The following is a 24,514-nucleotide window of genomic DNA, read 5'->3' on the forward strand; positions in this document are numbered from 1 at the left end:
ACAGGTTTTGACTGCTAAGCTCCCCAGAAACACACCCACAAGAACTACCCCCTTATTCTAGTCCTAGTTAAAGATGAGGGTTACATGCCTCTTGCTTGGGTTACCTTCGTGAGTTTCTTTGGAACCTCTGGAATCATGGACCCACATTCTTAGCTCTATATATACTGGCTTGTCTGATGAAATACCACAGGACCCTGCAAGGCCTCTACATCACCACACTTCTAAGTCAAGCTTCTTCCCTCTCACAGTCATTGCACTGGATTTCCTGAAAAGGATTCTTTGAATCAAGGCTGCCTGTGACATTTTCATAGCATCTTCTGATGTCCTGATTGCAGTTTTGCCGGGTGTGCTCCACATAGGTTTCATGCCAGTGCCTTATGCACCCTTGGAGGCTTAACACCCATAACTGAGTTCCTGCAATTACATTCCCTGGTCACTCCTGGAGCCAAGCCTGTCTATGCTATTAACACACTACCAAGTTCTAGATGCACCAAACCTGCACTGATTTACATGGTGATGTTCTATAGAAACTTTCCTGCCTGGGCTATGCATATACACATTGGCCTTGCTCTGAAGGCCAGTTAAGACTCAGTTACTTCACTTGCTTTCTCTGCTGAGTACCCTGAGAACTGATCTGGTGCCTTGGCCTCCATACTCTACACCTTGCATAGCAGACTTGCCTGGTGAGTTACAAAGATGCTCTGCTGTCAGCATATAAACTCCACTCTGGAATCAAGCTGTGTTCAAGCAGTTGTGCACCAACTGTATCTGGCAAGTGCCACCAGAACCGCCTATAGCTGTGCCCCATTCAGCCCCAGGCCTTGTTCTGAATGCAGAGACCACACACTGGCTTTCCCTATGACATTCCAATGAAACTTGAAATGTATCACAATACTGTTCTCCCATCCATTGTTCCCTTTCAAGGAATCAATGGAGGAATTCTGAGGTGAGTTCTCCAAGAAGCAAAGCAATCTGCCCCATTCTATCTCATATGCCTGCCTCTAGACATATACCTCCTGGACTGGGTTTTCCTGGTGAGATCCTCTAGAACCATTTTTCCCTGTACCATCTTGCACACTATCCAGCCCTGTTTTGAGTGTACAGAACATGTACTGTAGGAGGCTTTCTTGTAATGCCAGCCCCAAATCATAACACAGAGACTTATTATTTATTAATTATGAATGTGCAGCCTTAGCTTAGGCCTATTTCTTGCTAGCTTTTTTTAAAACTTAAATTAACCTATTTCTATTAATCTGTGTGCTGCCCTGAGGTCCATTTACCTCATCTGTGTACTGTGGATCCTGTTTTTTTGCTTCCTCTGTATCTGATTGGCTGGGCACTGGCTGGCCCTGGTGTCTCTTTTTCTTTCTTTCCACCAGCCCTAGTGTGGCCAGTCATCTCTGCACGTCTTTCCATCATGATCTAAACTTCCCCAGCATGCAGAATCCCTCCTTTCTCTTATTGATTAGGTTCCCAGAGCTTAGTCATGTACCTGTCTGTGGATATCTGCATCTGTCTCCACCAGTCACTGGACAAAGGCTCTACGACCACTCTTAGGGTATTCACCAGAATAGACCAGTCCACGCACCCTTTAGACCACTTCCAGCCTCCCAAGTAGGGTCATCCTTGTGGATTCATGAGAACCTGCCCAGCACCCTGCTCTTCCTATTCCCATGATGTACTCATCTATCATAGTATTTTCATCCCTACCCTTCCACTCTGTCCTTGTTCCAGCTTGACCCTCCCATTTTGCTGTGTGCTCATCCCCCACTCCTTGCCCTCTGTCACTCCCTCCGTCCAGTTCACTCATGTAGATCTCATCTACTTCTCCTTCACAGGGTCATCCATGTGTCCCTCCTAGGGTCTTTTTCTGTTAGCTAGCCTCTCTGGAGTTATGTTTGTAGTCTGGCCATTCCTACCCTCACATCTTGTATCCACTTATGAGTGAGTACATTCTATGTTGCCCTTCTGAGTCTGGGTTACCTCACTCAAGATGATATTTTCTAGATCTATCAATTTGCCTGCAAATTTCATGATATCATTTTTTTTACTGCTGAGTAGTACTCCATTGTGTATACGTGCCATACTTCCTTATCCATTCTTCAGTTGAAGGGCATCTAGGTTGTTTCTAGTTTCTTGTTATTATGAATAATGCTGATATGAACATAGCTGAGCATGTGATCTTGTGGTAAGTTTGAGCATTCCTTGGGTATATGCTCAAGAGTGCTATAACTGGGTCTTTAAGAAGACTTATTCCCAATTTTCTGGGAAAGCACCATACTGATTTCCAGAGTGGTTGCATAATCTGACTGTCATCATTGAGCCTTTGTCTAATGCCTGATGGAGGCAGATATAGAGATCCACATCCAGGCACCAGGCTGAGCTCCAGGAATCCAATTGAAGAGAGAGAGGAGAGATACTACAGGCAAGGGACATCGAGATCATGATGGGGGGATGTGCAGAGATGACTGGCCACACTAGAGGGAAGCCCATGAACTGTGGACTGGTGTCTGTGGTGCACCCATGGGACTGGACTAGGCCCTTTGGAAATGGAAGGTGGTTGTTTGTATCAAACTGTTTGGGGGGCACCCAGAGAGGGGGATAGAGATTTGTCCCTGGTTTATGGGCAGGCTTCTGGAACCGGTTGCTCTGGTTTGACACCTTGCACAGCCTTGGTGCAGTGGGAAGGGCCTGGACCTGCCTAGTCTCAGTGTGCTGGGCTCTGCTGACTCTGCATAGGAGACCTCGATTTGGGGACATGGGGATGCGAGGTGGCTTGGGAAAGAGGGCTGAGATTGTGAGGAGGGAGGAGGAGGGGTCTTTGGATAATATGTGGAGTGTGTAGAAAATTTCTTAATAAAGAAAAATGAAAGAAAAAGAGACCATTTGATTGGAAAGACTTTTCCCACCCTTTTATTCTGAGGTAGTGTCTAACTTTGAAATTGAGATGTGTTTATTGTATGCAGCAGAAAGATGAGTCCTGCTTTCATATCCAATCTGTCAGTCTGTGTCGTTTTTATGGGTGAATTAAGACCATTGATATTAAGGGATATTATTGACCAATGATTGTTAGTTTTTGTTATCTTTTGGTGGTAGAGTGTGTGTGTGTACTTCTCTTCTTTGGGGTTTAGTCCTGTGGTGTTATCTATTGCCTTTTTTTTCGTGGATGCATCTGACTTCCTTAAGTTGGCATTTTCCTTCTAGTGCTTTCTGTAGCGCTGGATTTGTAGATAGGTATGGTTTAAATCTGGTTTTGTCTTGGAATGTCTTGTTCACTCTGTCTATGGTGATTGAAAGTTTTGCTTTGTATATCAGTTTAGGCTGGCATCAATGGTCTCTTAGAGTCTGCATTACATCTGTCCAGGTCCTTCTGGCTTTCAATGTCTCCATTGAGAACCTGGGAGTTATTCTTTTGGGTTATCCTTTATAATTCACTTTGCCTTTTTCCTTTGTTGCTCTCATTATACTTTATTTATTCTGTAGGTATAGTAGTTTAATTATTATGTGGCCAGGGGACTCTTTGGGGGGTGTCTATTCGGTTTGCTGTTCTATAGGCTTCTTGTGTTTTCATAGGTATTTCCTTCTTTAAGTTGGGAAATTTTTAGTCTACGATTTTGTTGAATATATTTTCTGTGCCTTTGAGTTGGTATTCTTCTCCTTCCTCTATCCTTATTATTCTTAGGTTTGGTCTTTTCATGGTATCCCTGATTTCTTAGACATTTTGTGTTGTTTTTTGGATTTGGTATTATCTTTGACTGATGAATTTCTTTCCTCTACTGTATCCTCTATACCAGAGATCCTCTCTTCCATCTCTTGTATTCTGTTGGTTATGCTTGCATCTGTGTTTCCTGTTCCTTTACTCAAATTTTCTATTTCCAACTTTCCCCCTGTTTGTGTCTTCTTCATTGTTTCTATTTTCCTTTTCTAGTCTTGAACTGTTTCCATCACCAGTTTAATTGCTTTTTCATGGTTTTCTTTAAGGGATTTATTGCTTTTTTCCAATTTTTATTTTTCTTTTCCTCTATTTCTTTATAGATTTCTTGCAAAGTTTTTGTTTGTCTTTTTCTCAATTTATTTATTGATTTCTTTCACTTTTTTGTTTGTCTTTTCCTCAATTTCATTTTTCATTTTTTTGAAAGGCCTTTAGCATCCTCATGATGATATTCTTAAGACTGCTTTCTTCTGCTTCTTCTACGTTGTGATATTCAGGTCCTGCCGTTGGAGGAGGGCTATGTTCTGGTGATGCTGTACTGCTATTTGTGTTGTTTTATGTACTTCTGCTTTGACGTCTGCCCTTCTCCTCGTCTAATAGGTGTAAGACATGCCTGTGTCTGAGTGAGTTGCTGTGTCTGTGTCTGAGTGAGTTGCTGTTTGTCCCTTCTGTGCTTGTTGTGTTTGGTTCTCAGGGGGCCTTTCTGAGTCTAATCTTAGCTCTTGGTCTATTTGGAGCAGGCAGATTCTGTGTCTTAGGGAGCTGCTCTTGGGTTGACCCAAGCTAGTTGAATCTGTGACTCAGGGATCCATTCTTGGTCTTATCAGGGCTCTTGGTCTAGCCAGAGCCGACAGATTCTGTCTTCTGGAAGCCTCACTTGGTCCAATGAGAGGTGGCAGATACTACTTCTCAGAAAGCCACTCTTGGTCTAATGAAAGCTTGCAGATTCCCTGTCTCCTGAGGTTATTCTTGGTCCAATGACAGCTCTTTGACTAATGAGAGCTCTCTCACTAAGCCTGATGAGAGCTGGGGGTTGGTTTCCAAGCCTCAGGAAGTGGCTGGGGTCTTGGGCAGATGGGTATGAGGGCAGAATGTTGGACTGCAGGCTCTGCTGATGGGTCTTGGTGAATTGTGAGCCTTCCCGCAGGAGCCCTGCAGGAACAGCCCTGCTGTTAACCGCCCTTCACTAATCCTAAATAACACAAAATTGTGAGAGGGGCACTAGCACATTCGAAGTTTGTTGTCTTTATTTTACTTATGCCAGACAGTTAGGGTTGGAGACTCTGTTTCTCAGTTGGATGAATTAAATGTAATGGGTTTTTGGGCCCCAGAATCGATGGAACCAGGCATCAGTACTGAATTGCCAAAGGCAAAGTGATTATACATATTGTATTGAGCAGTATAACCAAAACAATGTTCATAACTGCCTGAACTATAATTGTCAGCAAAGGAAAGGTGAATTTTAAGGTGGCATGATTGGTCTGGACCTTTGGTGCTGGATAATCCATCATGGTATTTCCAGACATGATTTAGATATGAAGATACTAAATGGCTTTTTAATCTGTGAAAGCAAAAAGAAATGTATAAAATAAATGAAAGAAAGTCTCCGCCCAGGGAGGCTAAATTATAATACCATCCTGAAATTAAAAAGGGAAAGGAAAGATGATAGAGGTGTCTTGTTTGCCATCTACCTCAAGGATCACTCTGAATGAACCAAGATATGTCAATTAGATGCTGATGTCTTAGATTTTGTCTGTGAGATGAAACTTTCTTGTGAAAAGGCTGAGCATCTTTCACTATCACACCCCTGATTTCCTCTTCTGATTATTTCGGCAGAATGCCAAGCACCCAATGATTTAAAAACTTTGAGTGGATAAGATTTTGATCTATTGAATTAAAAATGTTGCATTCCTTGAAGCATTGTAGAAGGGAAGGAAAAGTTGTCTACCTCTTGTCTTCCTCCTTTATCAATGCCTGGTCATACAGATAATCCTGTATATAATTCTAGGCAGGAAAGTCATAAGGAAGAGATGCACTTTGAGTTCAGCCAGTTGTCACCGAAATCAACAGCCAGTTCCCTGTTTCTAGTACATTTTGGAGTTCTGATTTATAGTGAAGCAAATGCCTTTGGACATGGGAAATGTTAGTGAATTGCCTGATGCTAATTAATCTCAGAGAGAAGCTAGCTCTACAAATGGGAAATGACATTCCCACTTCAGGTACAAACATGTCTGTCTCAAAATGTCCTGCAAAGTTCCTGGCTTGACACTGTGACAAGGAGAGAGGAGAGCTACAAACAGTGTCAGATCCTAGACACCATGACCCTCAAAGATAGGGAAGGGATAACTTATTGCAAATAAAAACTACTCTTGTTTATCTTCCTACATAAAATTATTCATCATTAAAAAAAGGTACTGGGATGATTATCTGTGGAGAAGGCATAGAGGGACTTCAACCTAGAAGTTTCTCAGTCAGTAAATACAGAAGACTAATTTTAATTAGAATTATTTGTTGTTACTTTCTCCAGGAGGTTGTAAGCATAGATTAAAGGTGGTTTTGCTATGTATCTGCCACATCTCTATTTTTGCTGCTCATACTCATCCAAAACCAAGAACAAGGCTAATGTGCATCTTGCACTCTACAAACTGTAAAACAAACGGAAAAGATACCAGAATTGAGCGCCTGAGGAATCTAATTGTGAAGAGTGATGGGGGAAAAAATCAGACAAGTCTAACTGTCCATTCAGCTCCTTTATGGGTCTCAGAGAGGAAAAGTGTAATGTAAAAGCAGAATACAGATTGATGATCTCAAGAGTGGATAAAAGGTCTCTTGGTGAAAGGCCCACCACAGTTAGTCTTGAGTTACTTACTAGGGAATGGTAGAGGAGAAAATATACCCGATTTCTGAATAAATTCAGCCTGTACTAACATCCATTCTCCTAGAATGTCAAGCAACTGAGGGCTTTCCTTATGGTGATGGTTTCTTCAGCATCTGGAGTCCTAGATTTTCAGAACTGGTGATCCCTCTACTGACATCTTTTAAATAACCATAAATGTTCTCCCAGTCACTCTGGAATTTTGAGCAGAGCCTTAAATCTCTTCATATGGCCTCACAAAAATACTCACTCAGGTACCTTCCCTGCTTTGGGGCTGCCAATTCAACCTCAATTTTTGTTCATGGAATTCAAAGTATAGTGCTTGATCTTGGTTGTCCTAACACAAACAATATGATCAACACCACAGTTGATGAGTCCTTTTGTCAAAGAGCTGCATTTAACATCTTAGTGTAGACAAAATACTGGAATGGAATTGCAGCAGGAGGAAATCTATTCTTTGAAGCATACACATTTATTCTAGGAAAGCATTTGAATGTTGAACTTCTCCATGATATCAATCATGGTGTGGGCGTATGTTCGTCTATGGAAATTTATAGCTGTCAGACAACAGGATGAATACAATTTCAACTTGACTAGGGAGATGAGGAGGTTTTTACCTCTTGAATCAAACCTGTGCTCTCTTCCTCATGCACATCTTGCAACAGATGAAATCTACAAGGATATCTTCAAAGACATCATTGATTTCTGTGAAAACTTTGGAGCAGTAGCTCTAAACTTCTAAACCTATTTTCACCTTCCGAACACTATGACCCTTTAATCAATTTCTTCATATTCTGGTTTTCACCATCCATAAATTTATGCCATTGCTACTTCATAACTGTAATTGTTCTACTTTTATGAATCATAACATAAATATCTGATATGCAGCCCCCATGGGGGGTCACAACTCTCAGGTTGTGAACCACTGCTGTAGAGGATTTTGAATGATTTTCTAGCCTGTATTCTTCCTCTGATGAAGATAAAAATGTTTTTTGTAATCACGGGACTTATACTTATTCTAATGATTGTACTATTTCTAGGTGAGAACTGTTACATAAATCAAATAATGCACTGTCATCAAATGACTATCTGGTGCCATGGATCGATGCAAACCAGAGAATTTTACTGTATCCCTCTGGATTGTAACTAAGAACTATCCTTGGAGGGCCTTCCTTTCTCTGGTCTATGCTTAAAACTTCATCTCCTATCAGGAGGAAATACCTAGAAAACCATTGCTCCCATAATGACACTCAATCTTCATCTCTAACAGGGATGTTATGAGAGGGTTCAAGGGAAATTGTGATGGTTGGAAAAGGAGAAAGATCCCATTAATAAGGGCTGTTGCTTGCCCTTGATGTTGTTCCCCTTCCACAGGAGGCTTTCACACTCAGAAGGTGCTAGTGCAAACATAGGGGAAGACAGCCTCTTTGTCCTTCCCTGTGAAGGACCAATCATGGAGGAGGTGACTTCCATTGGGTAAGAGCCTGGAGAGCATATAAAAAGTCTTATCTAGAACTCTAGGGCAGCCTTCAACTTCTGGGGTGCCTTCCCATCCCCTTGATGTTCTCTCAGAGAGCCTTAGGATGTCCCTGTTCTCTCTCATGTGGCTGTTGTATTCCCGTTCTCAATCTCATATCTTCAACTCTGCCTGTCAATGGCCATGTCAGCAAATAACTGTCTGAGTGTGTCTTCTTCCAATATGTACACCTTTTTGTCTGTCTCATGAAACAATTTGGTGGTAGCTCTGGACTACTGCTCCTCCAAAAAAAAAAAACAATAGTCTGTGCCCCCTTTGAGGAAGAGGCCATTAGAGGGTTCACATATGCTTTCTGTGTTCTTCACTACCTTAATGTGTGGTTGTATGGCTGCTCCCTGGAAAGAGAGACTAACATATGAGAAAATGGCTCCATAAGACTGAACTGTAAGGAAGAGTGTGGGGCATTATCTTAAGTAAGGATGGATATAGAAGTGTCCAAATCATTGTGCATAATATTACTCCTTGGCAGATGGCCCTGCTGTGTACAATGCAGCAGGATAAGCAAGCCATGAGGCACAATCCAGTAGCAGCTTTAGTCCATGGCTTCTGTTTCTGCTGCTGCCTTTAGGTTTCTGCCCTTCTTGAGTTCCTGCTCAGATTTCCAACAGTGATAGACTGTTAGCCAGACATGTAATATCAAACAAATCCTGTAATCTCAAAGTTTCTTTTGTTTATGGTTTTATATTATTAGAGCAATTGACATCCAAACAAAGACAGAAAATGGTACCAGAACACTGTGTTGCTGAGGTAGACCACACTGTTTCTATTTGGGAAGACTATGGTGACCTTTGAATTTGGTGCTTAAAAGGTGTTCAATGCTAAGAGTTCAGTGGGCTGTTTTATGGGTTCTTGGAAGATTATCTTGGTAAGAGCAACACAGATAATGGAGGCCTGGCCCTTGAAGTTTAGCCAGGAAGGAATGATTCTAAGAGGACAATTTGAACAATTTTTGAGTTAGCATTCTGTTTCTCCTTGGCTGGAGCTAAGTAATCATCTGTAATTGAAAGAGATCAGCATCTCTGAAGGAAAATCTCCTGGGAAGTGTTTTCTGAGGATACTCACACATGTGCTATGTTCAAGACAGGGGCATCACTATACCTTGTGCTGGGAAACAAACTTAAAAATATATATTATCCTCCTAGAATGTACTGGTTTTGAAAGCATGAAGGGGACATGTATAGCATCAGAGGCTTAAGACTGTGAGGAGCATAAGAATCCTTTGTTGAAAAGCAGCCTTAATGGAGGTTCAAACTGCAGGATTAAATGGGTATCAAGAATATTGCAATCTAGGCACAATCTGGCAACGTGAAAGTCTCTGAAAGGGCCCAAGAGAGTCTACAGGTAAAAGTGCAGCCCACTTGCGTTGGAGACCTCCAATGAGTGGACATGCCACTACCATGGTATGACCAGCAAATACAAAAACAAGTGTGCAGTAGAGCCAGCCTGAGCCTATGAGATATAAGGTGCATGCTATGGATTGCAAATCTGGAGAACAGGAACATACTAGGTCCTTTGGAGCCCAGGAGTTCCTGGATGAATACAAGATGCAGGGCATTCAGCTATTTGTTTTGCTTTCATTTTATTGTAACTGTATCCTAATGCCCTCCATTTGGGAAAAGAAAGTATTCAACTTACTTTTTTTAAAAAAAAATTTACAGAAACCCATAGTTATGAGACTTTGAATATTTTATAAAGATTTTGAACAAAGGTTTTGGAAGTTTTCTAGAGACTTTTGTTATTTAGAGAGAATCTAGTCTTTCCATAACAAGTGTCAACACTCATGAAGTTCTAGTCTATCAGTGTCCATTGGAAGATCTTTATTACAGCCCTGACCTGCTTCCTGGGAACTTCATTTCCAATTCTTCCACATGGTCAGCTTCTACGTGTATTATTTCACATGGATATTTTTCTCTCAGTGTATCTTTCTCTTCCACCCTCATAACCAAGATCCACCATGTTAGATACTTGACACATCTCTGGGACAAATGTCCTGACATAAGCAACTCAGTAAGGACAGTTTTATTTTGGCTGTCAGTGTGAGGGAATATGCCATCCTGCCCAAGAAGTCATGAGGATAAGAGCACGAAGTTGCTTGTAGTAAGTATAATATCAGCAGTTAGGAAGCAGCGAGCAATGACTGATGGTGCACTGCTTTCCTCTTCATATGCAGTATGGGTTCATAGTCCGTGGAATGATGCCATCTACATTTAGGGCTGATCTTCTCACACCAAATCTAGAAATGCTTTGACCTTAACTAGAAGCTGTTATCTTCTTCTTGATTCTCGCTCTTGTCTTTTCATCATTCAGTATTAACCATCTTAAGCCTACTTCTTGCCAATTTCACTGCATAATATTACAACATTACATGCATTTACTTGTGTGCAAGTGTTTGGAGTGTTTATGTGTTATTTTCTAGCATGAGACCATGTGCAACTGCATACATATGGAGGTCAAGAGTCAACTTTTAGGTGTGTTACATGGGTCTTGAGTGAGGGGTCAAAGCTTGAAGGTATCATCCAGTTTCATTGGGGTTAAGAACTTAGGTCCTGGAAAGAAAACTCAGAAAGACAGGAAAGGGAAATAACAATTGAGTAGAGAAGGGTACTAGACAGAGCAGGACGATTCCAGACCTGAGGTAGGAAAATCATGCAGCAGTTGCCTGCCAAATGTGACACTGACAGAGATGTGAAGGCTTCTGATAGAAAGTAAAAGGTATGGATCTGAGAAAGACACAAAACAACTCCCCACAGGAGTGAACAATTGTGAGAGTCCCTAACAGTTGCAAATTGACAGAGAAACAGATAGTCTCTGGGCATAGGGAAAGAAAAAGAAGCAAAACCCCACAAACTTTATTAAAACCGTCAAACAGTATCCTGTAGACTAGTGTTTCTCAACCTTGCTAATGCAAGTGTTCCTTGAACAGTTTCTGTTGCCTCTGCTTCCTGCCTGTTAGAAGATTTTATAAGTTCCAATCTCCTGGTTGGTGTGAGAAATGAGCATCCTTTCTTAAAGGAGACAAACGTAATTTTTTAGAATAAACAATTTCCCTCAACTTCTCTCCATTGCCCTTTCTCAGAGATTAACATTGGATGGCACCAGACTGTGTGCAAATGTAGTTCTGGCTAATTTCTTGCTGAGAAGATATGATGTTTCCAGGTATTGACCAGAAAGAAGGGAGCCCTTGGTTGGAAAGCATACTCTTCATGCCAGTCAAGAAGGCTGCATTAGGACACACTTGTCTGTGTAAACATAGGATCTGGAACAGCCAGTTGATAACTGTGTTGTGCTGGTGAGGTACCATCTTTCATAGAGTGAATCTATGAAAGCAATTACAACCCCAAATGATCATGTGATTTAAGAAAAATCATAAACGCCACATTGTGATTGTTTTGAGCTTTATACTTATGAGAGGAGGAATACAGACAAGAAACATCCAAACCCCTCTGCAGGCCTTAGAGTAACCATAAGTGAGGGTAATGAGTTCCTTGCAGCTTTTCTCTATGGCAGCTTCTGTGTGCTGACCACAGGCAGGTATATCCTTAGGCGAGTGAATCCCAGCTGCAAAGGACTTTTCAAGCAGGGTTTCAATTAGGGCTCTCTGTTTTCAAATGACTGTGGTTTTAGTACCAATTGCTGATATTTTTTTTTTATTATAAACCTGTGTAAGTGTCCTGATCATTTCCTGTGCCACAAGCGGAAGGCAATCCTGTTTGTAATGTCCTCCACAAGACAAATTATTCTACAAATTTAAGTTCAGCCATATTCAGGTTTTCAGGACACAGGTACAATGCAGCCAGCTTTGTACCAACACAGAACATGAATGAAAACCAGTCCCTTTCACCTTACAGTCCCTGATCCTCTTTGAATACTCATGAGCAGCTTCCAACACTCTACATTCTTCTAGAATTTCACACTCCCCATGGAATGGCCAATTAAACTCTTTTAGAACATCTGATTGCATTTCTAAGGCATAGGTCCAAATATTTCCACATTATCCAAGTACTGATTCCAAAAGTTTAATAAGTTCATGATTAGGTTAATAACATTAACTTGAATAATTCTATTTCAAGGACCACTAGTCTACATTACTTACCTGTCTCATTGTTGTGAAAATATCTGACATGATGAAAGAAAGGAAAGAGTGGATATTTGAACATTATTTTCTCACAGTTTGAGGGCACTGTAACAGCAGAGAGTGTATAGTGTACGAATTATAAGGCTTCTGGTCACTCTGTGCCTGTCACCAGGGAACAGAGAGCTATGGATGTTTCTCATCTTCTAGATGTCTTCTTTTTTATGCAGTCTGAGTCCACTGCTCATGGAAAGATGCCAACCATATGTATCATAAATCATCCACCTCACTTATCCTGGCCTAAATAATCTCACATACATGTTTAGAAGTCGTTTTAAACGTTCTATGATTCTATATCCTGTCATCAGCCACACATTGCTCAAAATCAAAACAGTTCCTGACATCTGATCTTGCTTTTGTGCTCAGGTGAATCTGTGTATATTTAGTTTATAATAGTTACTTTCTGTCAGGGACACTCATATCTTGTTACTTTCAATCCCAGTGGCTTCCAGTTTAAAATTCCTTGTCACAGATCTATAGTTGTGACTCTATCATCTTCACCCATCACTCTACTTTCTCTCCTGTGTGGGTTTAATTTCCAGCACACACATAATTTGTCCACTCGAATTAATGAAATTTATATACCCCTAGATGTCTACTGCTTACCAAATCCCCTATAACGTCACCACAAGCCATGGAACAAAGGTTTCTGTACAACACACACACACACACACACACACACACACACACACACACACACACAACAAATTAATGTAATAAAAATGATCTATTTGGACCATAAATTGTCAAGAAGAGGATTAGGAATGGTTAATATTAAATGTTGAGTGAACAGGTCTAAAATTAAGAAATTCAGAAGCTCATGGTAATGTCTCAAAGAGGTTAAGATGAGGTTAATTGGGCTGGGAAGAACCATCTGAAATTGACTAGCATCATTCCTTGGAATGAGGTTCCTGGCTGCATAACATGCAGAGAGCTAGGTGAGCTTCTGCAGTGTTCTAACTACTCTCGCTGCTCTCTAGATACTAATGCAATGTAGCAAGCAACTTGGGACTCTGCCCCCATGAACACTCAGTCATGAGTTGTATTACCTCAAATTAAGAGCCAATATAAGCTTTTCTTCCTTTACTTGCTCATGTTATGTATTTTGTTAGAGAAATGAATCAGGTATGTGATATGGTGGGTGGTGGTGATGGAGATGGAAGATCTAGGTCAGTTGTTCTCAAAATTCCTAATGCTGTGACACTCTAATACAATTCCCCATGTTGGAGTGACCCCCAACCATAAAGTTATTTTCATTACTACTTCATTGTGGGAGCACGTTCTCGGGTTCCTCGTGGCTTTACCCAGCAGGTCCACATAGAGGATGATTAGGACCACGGACCTGAGTGCAGGTGTCTGAGATCGTCTGCACTTGGCTGTGCTGGGGGAGGAGGTCTTTTGCTCCACCCCTTGGTGTCTCTATAAAAACCCTGGGGCAGAGACAGTCAGGGCCCGTTGGAATAGGTTCCAGGCCCTCTCGAGGTTATCCTTTATTTTCTATCTGTTTATCTCCGCGATATTCTCCGCAATAAATCCTTCTATCTAATATTTCCTGCTGCTCGCACTCAAGAAAACTCTGGGGAACTGTGGGGGTGGTTGGGTAAACGCCCCACAGAATGGCACCATGAACAGGGACTAAAGAAAAAAGAAAAAAAGGGGACTAAAGAAAAAAAGGGGGGAGTAAAAAAAAGGGGGGACTAAAGACAAATGAACAGGGACTAAAGACAAAGTAATAGGGACTAAAGATATAGGAAAATAGTTTTATTACAGAGTTTTTGGCGAAAGTGCTGAGTCAGCCCTGCCAGTGGATAAGGCATGCCGGTGTTATGGAAAATATATATTTTATATATATATATTGAGAGGCAGGGGTTTTATCCTCGAGAGAAAAGGAAAGCAGACTGGAAGGATGTCCGATGCTGCAGCAAAATTCTCTTCTGTCAAAATTTTCTATCTTGTATCGCTTTCTCAATTTCTATCTGTGAAAAATAAGTATAAGGCATAGGGTAGTAATATAGTTTAGGAAATACTTAGAAGTGTAAGATTGTGTAGGGAAAAAAATAAGGCAACTAGACAGAAAAACTCTTCAATTTTCTAACTTTGGGGTCTCTGAATGCAAACTGGGGGAAAAATCTTTCTTTGGGCTTTACAGGTAGTAAAAAAAGCTCTTTGAGCTTATGAGTAAGAAAAAGTTTCCTATGGAAGCTTTTGACCTGGGAACAGCTGAAATGCTAAGTCCAAGCGGCAGGAGAAAGTGATTTCTCCCTGAGGCAAAAATGGGGTTGTAAAAAGCCAAAGTTTAAAGTTGGGAAGTTTTGGGAAAAGTTGGTCTTTCTCCTGGGGAAAAAAATTCTTAAACTATAAAGCTTTTCTTGGAAAATTTGGGGGAGAAAATCTCTCTAAAAAAGCCTTAATCTTTCTCAAACTAAAATCTCTCAAACTTAAACACTAAAGTCTTTCAGAACTCTCTCTCAGAAGGACAAAAATTAGAATCACCTGAAGATATTAGTATGGGGACCACCTGTGATTAGCTCTAAGGGAAAACAACAAACCTCTTAAGACAGCAAAACCTCTCCAAGTTCTCTTTCAAGCTTTAAAAATCCTCCCTGCAATGCAGGAGGCAGGGACAAGTTCCTAAAAACCTCTACTAAGCTCTGTCTCTTCAAGCCAGTAAAAGACAGTGGGTCAGAGTACCCTGAGGGAAACGCTTGGGAGAGTGTGGGTAAAGAGCTACAGAGAGCCCAATAGGGCAGGAAACTTTACCTGAGAAAAACAAAAAAGCCAAGCTTTTCAGTTACAGCCGAGCTGAGGCATCAAGCGTTATGTTTGAGCATTTCAGAATAAAAAGGTGCTCCTAATTGTCCTAATGCAAAGGTCCCCTGAAGCAGTGCAAACTGTTAGCCTTGTATCCTCGCTTCTGACCAAAAACCCAGAGGTGACTGGCCAGCATCTCTGAGTTGGGGTGCATTTCGGGGATACTAGGGTTACTGCAGTTGTAAACTTCCTGGAGCACAGAGCTGAGGCAGGAAGGTGCAGGACCCAGGGGAAGATTGCTAATGAACAACCAAAACTAAAGCCAGTGGGAACGGCATAGTTGTCCACTTTCCTACAAGTCCTGGGTTGATAGGTCCACAGGTGAAAAAAATCTGAGAAAAAGCTTTCCTATCAGAGAAAGAACGTTTCTGGGAAAACAGTAAAGCTGAACTGTCTGAAGCAGTTGTGCTGCTGAGTCAGAACGCTGTCTGGGAAAAGAGCCCAGCCAGGGCAGAACAGAACTATCCAGGAGTAAAGCTTTATTTTCTGTCAGAGAAAGCATCTCTTTGAGAAAAGCTTTGTTTCAACTGACTCCCTGAGATGAGGGAGTGTAGCCCTGAGGGGTGATTGCCTCTGGCATAAGCTCTGTCCTTGAGCACCCAGACAAGCAAATGCAACCCACTGGGGGACTGGGCCAGGTGAAGGCCCGATGAGGCAAAACACCTGTCCTAATGGGAGTTTAGAGATGGCAAAAACCTCCCTTGTTAGATTTTCAGTCTGTACGCAAACCACACAGACCCTGAAAACAGAAACGGACAAAAAACCCCTACCTTCAGTAGCAGGGAAAGCCGCCACTGTAGTGTCGGTAACTGTTTCTGGGGTAGAGGGGATAAACTGAGACCAAACTGGGAACTCTCTGGGAAAGACTCCGAAGAAACAGAAGGGACATAATTCCTCCCCAGAAAATACATGACCTGTGAAAAGCTGCTAGAATTTGAGGCAGATTCGGGGGAAGAAAAAAAGCCCCTACCTCCAAAAGCAGCTAGCAGAGGAACAGAGCCGCAGACAGATACCTGAAGCTCTGCATCTGGGGAAGGAAGGAACAAGCAAAATGAGAATAAAATCAGTGGGAGAAAATCTCTCTGAAGGAGCTATGGAAAAGCTGTTGTATGTGATCTTGTTTTTCACTGACTGGCTAAGACAAACACAAGCCCCTAGGAAAGTTGCTATCAGAAATGCCAGCCTCAATGCGCACTAACGAGGCAGGTGCGGTTCTGATTTGGGGCCAGTGTCAAATGAAGGAGAGACACCTGTTGAAGCCAGCTGAGGAGAGAATAGAAATCTCCCAATGTGCCATAGCTGAAAATGTAAAATGCTTGTTCAAATCTCCCATTGCAAAAGCAAAAAACTTTGTTCAAATCTCCCAGGCAAGAATTTGTAAGCAAGTCTGGTAAAAGAACCAGTTGACTCTCAGACCCGAAAAGAACTATGGGAAATGACTGATATGAGGGAAATGATATAAAGGACTGATTTAAGGGACTGATATTATGGACTGATATAAGGGAAATGCATTCTGGGAAAGGTAGTTTTTCCACTAAAGATGGCGACATTGCCCTGAAACACTTTTGTCAGCTAGAAAATATGTTCATGGTAAACTTAAAATACAGCTTTTAAAAGAATGAGGAAAATCATCTAAGTGTCAGTTCCAATGAAAATTTGAAAGGATATGGAACTAGGTGCTTCGTGGTTTGGGGCTCCGTTGGTAAAATGCCTTATTTACCCTAATAGCTGTGCTAAGTTTTTACAGTAGTTGAAAGACAAAAAGCTACCTTTAAGAGCAAACAAGCCACTTTAAAATCCTTAAGAAAGCAAGAGAGCAGTTTATACACTGAACGTTGTCTTAGATATGAAGAAACTTATGTTGCAATTTAAAAAGTTCTTTGCCTTTTGAACAAACTGCCTGCAATGAGTGATTCCTTTGGAAATCTAATTAAGGAGACAAGGAAACAGGCATTCAAAAAGAAATGACTGCTTTATAGATGGGAAACAAACTTCAGAAAATCTAGCTGTCTTACAAAAGAGTTGCTTCACCTGAAAGTTCCTTATAAAAAAATCAATGATAAATATTACAGCTGCTAATAATATCAGGAGTTAAAGCTAATGAAGTGAAAATACTAAATCCTGAAAATGCTTTCTGAGTAAGCTAATGAAGGATATGTTTCATGAAAGAACATCTATGTTCTTGACTCCTTTGATTAGTAAAAATATTGGAACTAACAACAACCAAGTCAAAATGTTTCAATAAATTCAAGATGCTATTCCACAAAAGAAAGCTGCCATGCTTTGTGGGCCATATTAGAGCTCTCTCCAATCTTCCTGGTCCTTTAGCTGAGGGTAATGCGAAATGGAAAGATCCCTGCTCGGGATTATGGAAGGGTCCTGATCCTGTGTAAATATGGGGTCGAGGACATGTTTGTGTTTTTTCACAAGAGGAGAATGAAGCTCGGTGGTTACTGGAGCATCTGGTAAGGAGCATGGAACTAAGGAAGGGTCAGCTCCAATGATGTTCCTATAAAGGAATCAGAATGAAAGTGGCTCGATTAGTATTTCTGAGGTTTTGTAACTGGTTAATGCAAACAGTGAGGAAACAGAGTTAGGAGCTGTGCTGCTTTTGGCTTTACTAGCTCCTTTGGAAAAATACTTTATATCACCTAATAGCTGTGTGGTATTTGGCAAAGACCTTACAGCAGCTAAATACGGTAATTTCACCCACAGTGTGAAGTGAAGTTTTTCCGTAGAACAAACCAAAAGTACTGCTGTAATAGAAACGTTTGTCTGAATTGAAGCACTTAGGGGAACTATTATGAATTTGGGTGAAGGGACAGCCTCTAGTTAAAAACCATCTACCGCTGACAGTGCATCTCTGCCGGTCCGGAACGGCTGAGAGAACTGGCAACTTTGGAGTGTGGGGTCATCCTGGGAAGGTTACAGTCCCCTAGCAACAACTATCACAATTCTATAACAACAACACTCACTAAATCCCAGTGCTTTATAACAAAGTTGATTATAAACTCTAAACTTTAGCAATGATGTACGTACTTCCTGTCTAGTTAAGAAAATCTTTCTAATAGAGATAGTAATAATAATTAAGAATAAGAAATAGAAAAAGATGAAAATAAGATATGTGAGTTTGTAAAAATTCTGTCTTGTTAGATCTGTGTTAAGAAATCTTTAGGTGTTTGCTAAATTAGATATATGCTAATGGTAGCCCTGTATAAGTTTGTAAAATAGATCTATAGAGTTCCTTTAAGAATATAAGCTTGCAAGAAATATCTAAGGTAGTCTTAAGACATGTAGTAATAAGCTTGTAAGAAGTGAAGATACTAGTTGTAAATGTAAGTTTAAATAAGAAATAGATAAGAAGTATATAAGAAGTAATAAGAAATATATTTGCTAAAGTAGTTCTATAGTTCCCTTAAAGAGTATAAATAAGTAGATGTTAATGTTATATGTGAATTTGTAAAAAAGTGTAAATGTTAAATATGAATCTATTCCTAATGTATATGGTGAAAGAACCCGAGACACAGAAGGTTAGTGTCCCAGCAGACTGCAAAGTAGGCAGTCTGAATGGTTTCAAAAGTTCCAAAAGCCGCTAAGAAGCTAAGAATGGCGGAGGCCAGAACCAGCACAAGGCATCCACAGCTGAGATCCGTGGAAAATCAACGCAACACAGAAAAACCTGAGCTAACATCAAAAACGGTGCAGTTTAGAATACTACTGTACCTAAAAAGGTCTCTGACTTGAGAATAAAAGTTCAGAGACGCTTGTTTGAACAAAAATTGTTAACTGCAAAAAGTTTTGGTTGAAAAATGTCTCTTCATATTTGGAAGTGAAAGCCTGATACTAGAATTTATTTCTTGTTTGAACTTTTTGAACTTAAAATGAGATAAAATTACAAAAAGAATTTGGTTATGGATTTCTTCATATTTGGAAGGCTCGTACCAGAATTTATCATTTGAATTTTGGGACTATAGAAATGAAATGAACAGTAGAGATTTCATTGCAATGGGACAATTTTTGAGTTTATTCATAGTAATGACCTAGGAACTGTTTTCTGGAATTGGGTTAAAAATGGAACTGTTTAAATGAAGAAATTTATTTCTACCTAGAATCAAGATGCAGTTTTGTGTATGCATATATGCTTTATTAATTGGTGATTCATGAATTGTTTTGTGGAAATGTTTACAGAACTGGTATTGTGTTATAAATGGAACTGTTTAAATGGAAAAGTTTGGGTTTTCTAACTAGGTTTGAGATTTTGCTTAAAAAATTATAAAGAAAAGAGGAAGAGTTAATATTCCTTAGTCTAATTTCAAAAGTTGTTTGAGTGGATTAATGGCATGTTTTTGTTAGTAAGAAATGCAAATGGGGTATATTAAGAGACTGCTTTTAAAGTATAAAGAGTTTTATTAAGAAACTGCTTTTGGATGTTTTGCTAAGTTTTCAAAGTGTTAATGGTTAGATTGAGACGATTGCTTTTCAATATGGGTTTGTAGGAATTGTATGAGTATGGGTTCCTCTAACTAGGTTTGGGATTTTGTTTAAAAAATTATAAAGAAAAGGAGGAGTTATGAGATTGAATTATGTTTGCAGAAATTATATTCACCCTATTGATATTAATGCACCCTGATTTTGTGGAGTTAAGGAAATATTTAAGTTTGATGTGAATACATCGAAGCTTTTCCTATGTTCTGTTAGCAAGAAAATTCAAATGATTGAGTTAATGTTGTAAGATGGAGAAAATTAACTATATATAGCACCATATATGCTAATTCAAATGGTTCTGTTAAGAGTTTGCTTTGTGTTGTAAGATTGGGAGAATTGTGACTATGTATAGCAATATTTATGTTAACCTGTTAATGGTAATGATGAAGCTAAGGTATTCTTTAAGTTTGTAGTCGCCTTAAGAGTTTTTGGCTTAGAAAGGGCTTGAGGCAGCTAAGACTGCTGTAGTCAACTTGGACCTAATTCAAAAGAGAAATGCCATTTTTATCATCCTCTACTCCCATATTGGGAGGTGTAACAGCTATGGAGATTGCTGTAAGCCATTAATAGTTATTTTTTTATATATTAAGAAAGGGGGACCTGTGGGAGCCCGTTCTCGGGTTCCTCGTGGCTTTACCCAGCAGGTCCACATAGAGGATGATTAGGACCACGGGCCTGAGGGCAGGTGTCTGAGATGGACTGCATTTGGCTGTGCTGGGGGAGGAGGTCTTTTGCTCCACCCCTTGGCGTCTCTGTAAAAACCCTGGGGCAGAGACAGTCAGGGCCCCTTGGAATAGGTTCCAGGCCCTCTCGAGGCTATCCTTTATTTTCTATCTGTTTATCTCTGCGATATTCTCCGCAATAAATCCTTCTATCTAATATTTCCTGCTGCTTGCACTTAAGAAAACTCTGGGGAACTGTAGGGGTGGTTGGGTAAATGCCCCACACTTCATAACTGCAATTTTCTATTGTTATTAATCATAATATAAATATCTGTGTTTTCCAATGGTCTTAGGCAATCCTGGTGAAAGGGTAATTCAACTCTGAAAAGGGGCCACAAACCACTGGTTTAGAACCACTGATCTAGATCCAATGAGAGAAAGTATTCACACAGTATAACACACACTCAGAAAGCTGACCTGATAAAGAATAGGGACTAATGTTCCCAGGAAGAAAACTAGGATTTTTTTAAGTTCCAGAAGGATGGCTGAGAGATTAGAATGACCCTATGCTACCCACCACATGGACTATTAGAGCACACTGGAAATGCCTGGGCATTTGTGGCATTTATTCACAACTGGGGAAACAGGAGATGGCTACTGCCTTCTAATAGAGACAGACAAGAGATGACACTAGCATACTCAGTGAACAGCATTGCCGTCTTTCTCCAAGAGATCATCCCAATCTCCCGGCAGTGCCAAGGCTAAAACATCCTGTTCTACCTGTCAGAGATATGAATACTTAAGTGTCTCCACACAAGAATGTGGTTTCTTTTTTTATATTGTGGTGTCTGCTTACTGGCAAACCATATTTCTCATGGGACTCACTAGGTTTACTTAGGAAACATGCCTTTATACTGTATTGTTTCTTGCTATTGCTTGTTGCCTCTGACGAATGAGATCATGACCTATAGTTTAGTATGTGAAAACATTTAAAGAATGGAATGCGTTTGACAGCAAGGAAGGAATAAAACTTAGACACACTCCCAGAAATCAAGTTGATATTTTATATAGAATGAATTGGTGATTACACAGTACTGTGTACAAATGGGCAATTTCTTCAAGGATTCTCCTGGCAGATGTTAAAATGCCAGAGCCCTCACTTCAGACCTTTTTCTCAGCCAGGTTGGAAGCACACTGGGTCTTCACCTGACTCTGTCCTGTCAACGAGATCATCTCACAGAGAAACAAAATCACGCCAAAGAGTGACATCGTGGCTATCAGGACACCCATTGGGAACACATTTGTGCAGTGTTTCTTTATAATATCCTCCTTTTTAACGGAAAACTCAGGTGAAAAGTCAAGAGTGGTTTGCCCATAGATGTCTATCAGGTGGTTCAAGGTCACAGTAACAAGCGTGAAAAGGCTGCTCACAGCCAAAGTTATGGCAGACATCTTGTAGCAAAACAGCTGGATCTCAATGAAGGGGTCTTCCATACAGCTGATCTTAATGGCCACTGAAGTGAAAATCACAACTAGGATTTTCATCAAAATGGCCCACGCTATCAAGACTTATAAATACTGAAATTCCGATGACTTGTTCCAGGTTGAATTGATAGGGGTGTGAACCAACATCCTGGTCCTAGACCCAGAGATGTTAAATTCCTGAGTGTAATAAGCTTTCCAGAGTCCAATTGACACAAATTGCACATCCTTGTTGTTAAACTCCCACAGGTGCCAGCATTGGCTGTTTGCAAGGATGATTTCGAACACCAAAGCTGCTGTACTGCAAATCAGGCCAGTAAACTTGAAGATGTACTCCTTCATTTTGGCAAATCTGAAGAAGGCATCAAAGAAGAATAGAGTCAGTGAGACTACATGGGAAGGCAGGAAAACAGAGGGAGTCATGGCTTAGACAGCACTGAACTCTCATACCTTGTCCTTGTTGTCACATAGAGATGTTTCAGTGGTTTATGTACAGATTATTATTCTTCACAGAGTAGATAATAGTATTTGTTGACTAGGATTTTCAGTGCTTAGAACTGACAATGAGGAGAGAGTTTGCAAAAACATATGTAATGACATGCTTATTTTACCTGTATTTGCAATTTGTAAATATTTTAATACCATAAAGAGAGGAAAAAGCAGAGGAATGTTCAAATTAATTGTCATTTCTAAAATATAGTACTATAACATTTCATGACTGTTACAAAGTGAAATCATCTGTGAAAGAAAATGAAAATAATTCACATAGTAAACTCATTTATGTAAAAATAATGACATACTTGACATAAATTTTTGTATACATATATGTGTATACAAATTGATCTGTACATAATGATACACCTCATAAATGATAGTGTCCAATGATATTCCTCCTTGTGAATTTTACAGAAATGTACACTTCTCTAAAGAAGGCTATATATATTTTTTAATTGAAAGCAGAAGAGTACGTCCATCAACGTCTATCTGTAATATAACCGGGGATAGAGCTCAGTGGTAAAGTGATTATCTAACACGCACAAAACACTGAATTCTTCTTTAGTATCTGTAAACCAAAATCTAAGTGTAAAATTGTCCAGAAAGTGAGTCAGAGGAATAGGGGAAATGGATAATTAACACATAAAATCATATAAATCCATTAAAGTGGATATTTCCAATTGTAGCCCATCTCTTAATTAAAATTTCATCTTTAGGTAATTAGCTTCATTTCAGTGAAACAAAAAGAATCCTGACATATTTTTTGTGAGAAAATATCTTCATTCACAGAAAATTTACACTCTGTATTGTAACTTTGAACTAACTTCTTTGTACCTTTTCTCAATTCCAATCTTAGGATGAAGGAAGTATGTGAGTCATTTACTCACTAGGCATGTGGATAACGTCACTGCTATCTGCATGCAGAAGGTTAAAGGGGCATACACACTGGATCTCCTTGCCAGGAAACCTTCCCTAGACAGCTACGCCCTGCTCTAAAGTCTCTGTAGAATGAGCTTCCTGAGTGAGTGAAGGCAGTAGCTGTTCTACTAGGGAGGTTTCATCAGCAAGATGTGTTCACAATTCATGGTGACTTGGGTAACACCCTGCCCACATCATCTTCCATTCAAAGGCAGGCCCGAGGCAATGGACTACAAGAACAGTGTGCTTTGAAGTAGTACTGAAAACACAATGAAGATTGCTGTTGTTCCAGAAAAAAATATGAGCTAGCTTGGTAGTTTCTGTTTCTTCCTGTATTTGAAACACATGGAGTAGATGTGTGTGTGTGTGTGTGATTCATAAGTCCATATTTGAAAGCTCCCATATATAACATAAAGTTTTTATACCTTTGTGTATTTTGGATAAGAAGATTCATTTAGAAGGTGGCAGGATCACAGACGTTCTTCCCAGTAACATTAAATGCCCATAACTCCATTCAGAATAAGAGTGGAAAATCCTTCAGAAAAAGAAATTCTATTAGGCAGACATTTCAGCTCAGAGTAGTGTCTCTCCAACTCCTTGATCCCACAATCCTTTCCATTCACTCTTGTCCTTGGCTTAAGAAGAACCTCATTTAAACACTTCAGGAGTATTCATACATCTGACTCTCTAAGGACATCCATCTAGTCATTTCCCCATTGTGTAGGTAAGGAAACAACAGAGAGAGGTTAATTCCTAAACTCAACATCAGGGACCTACACAATTAAATCCTGCTCAGTGTTTACCTGCAGTCCCACGTGGGGATTCTAGACATGTTATTCAGCAGCGTTGACATACACTTACCCACATGTCAATGGCCCTTTCTGGCATTCTTTGTCCTGTGAAATTGAATGTGATGAATAAAAACACCCGGGAATGTAAAATACTTGCCTCTTTTTCCCTTGTAGTAAGATCAAATGTTAGTGACTGCCAGTAGACAGAGTATTAACTCACTTTAAAAATTCTTGTTTCCATGGCTACTAAGGCTGAATGGTGGATTATGAGCAAAGAACACAACTTCCTAGCCATATTTGGCCATAAAGGACCAGTGTGCTTAACTTCCCTTTGTATGTGAATAGTCTTCAAAAGAGGAATTTCCTTTTTGAAATCATGCATCAAATAAGTATTACAATGCCTGATGGGCATAGCGGAGATAGTTATTTGAAAAAAAAAAAGAAGAAAATAAGCTCTCATCCCCCATTCCTTGCCCTCCAGTGTCTGTGTGGTGGAAGGATAGATGTTTCACTTTGAGCAAAGTGTCTTCATTGGAGACTTTGAGATCATCTTACCTTGTAGAAACATCTTAGATAGAGACACAAAGTATATATTGTCAGTAATAACAGATTAC

At 40.0% G+C, this 24,514-nt stretch overlaps 1 pseudogene; it reads right to left on the reverse strand.

Moving 5' to 3' along the window:
• Positions 1–21,375: 21,375 nt before the first annotated feature.
• Positions 21,376–23,563, reverse strand: LOC128113787 (uncharacterized; annotated as a pseudogene).
• Positions 23,564–24,514: the final 951 nt, after the last annotated feature.

This window comes from Peromyscus californicus, unplaced genomic scaffold (genome assembly GCF_007827085.1).
Source record: "Peromyscus californicus insignis strain IS unplaced genomic scaffold, ASM782708v3 Scaffold_10__1_contigs__length_136768540, whole genome shotgun sequence".
In the NCBI taxonomy this organism is placed as follows: Eukaryota; Metazoa; Chordata; class Mammalia; order Rodentia; family Cricetidae; genus Peromyscus; species Peromyscus californicus.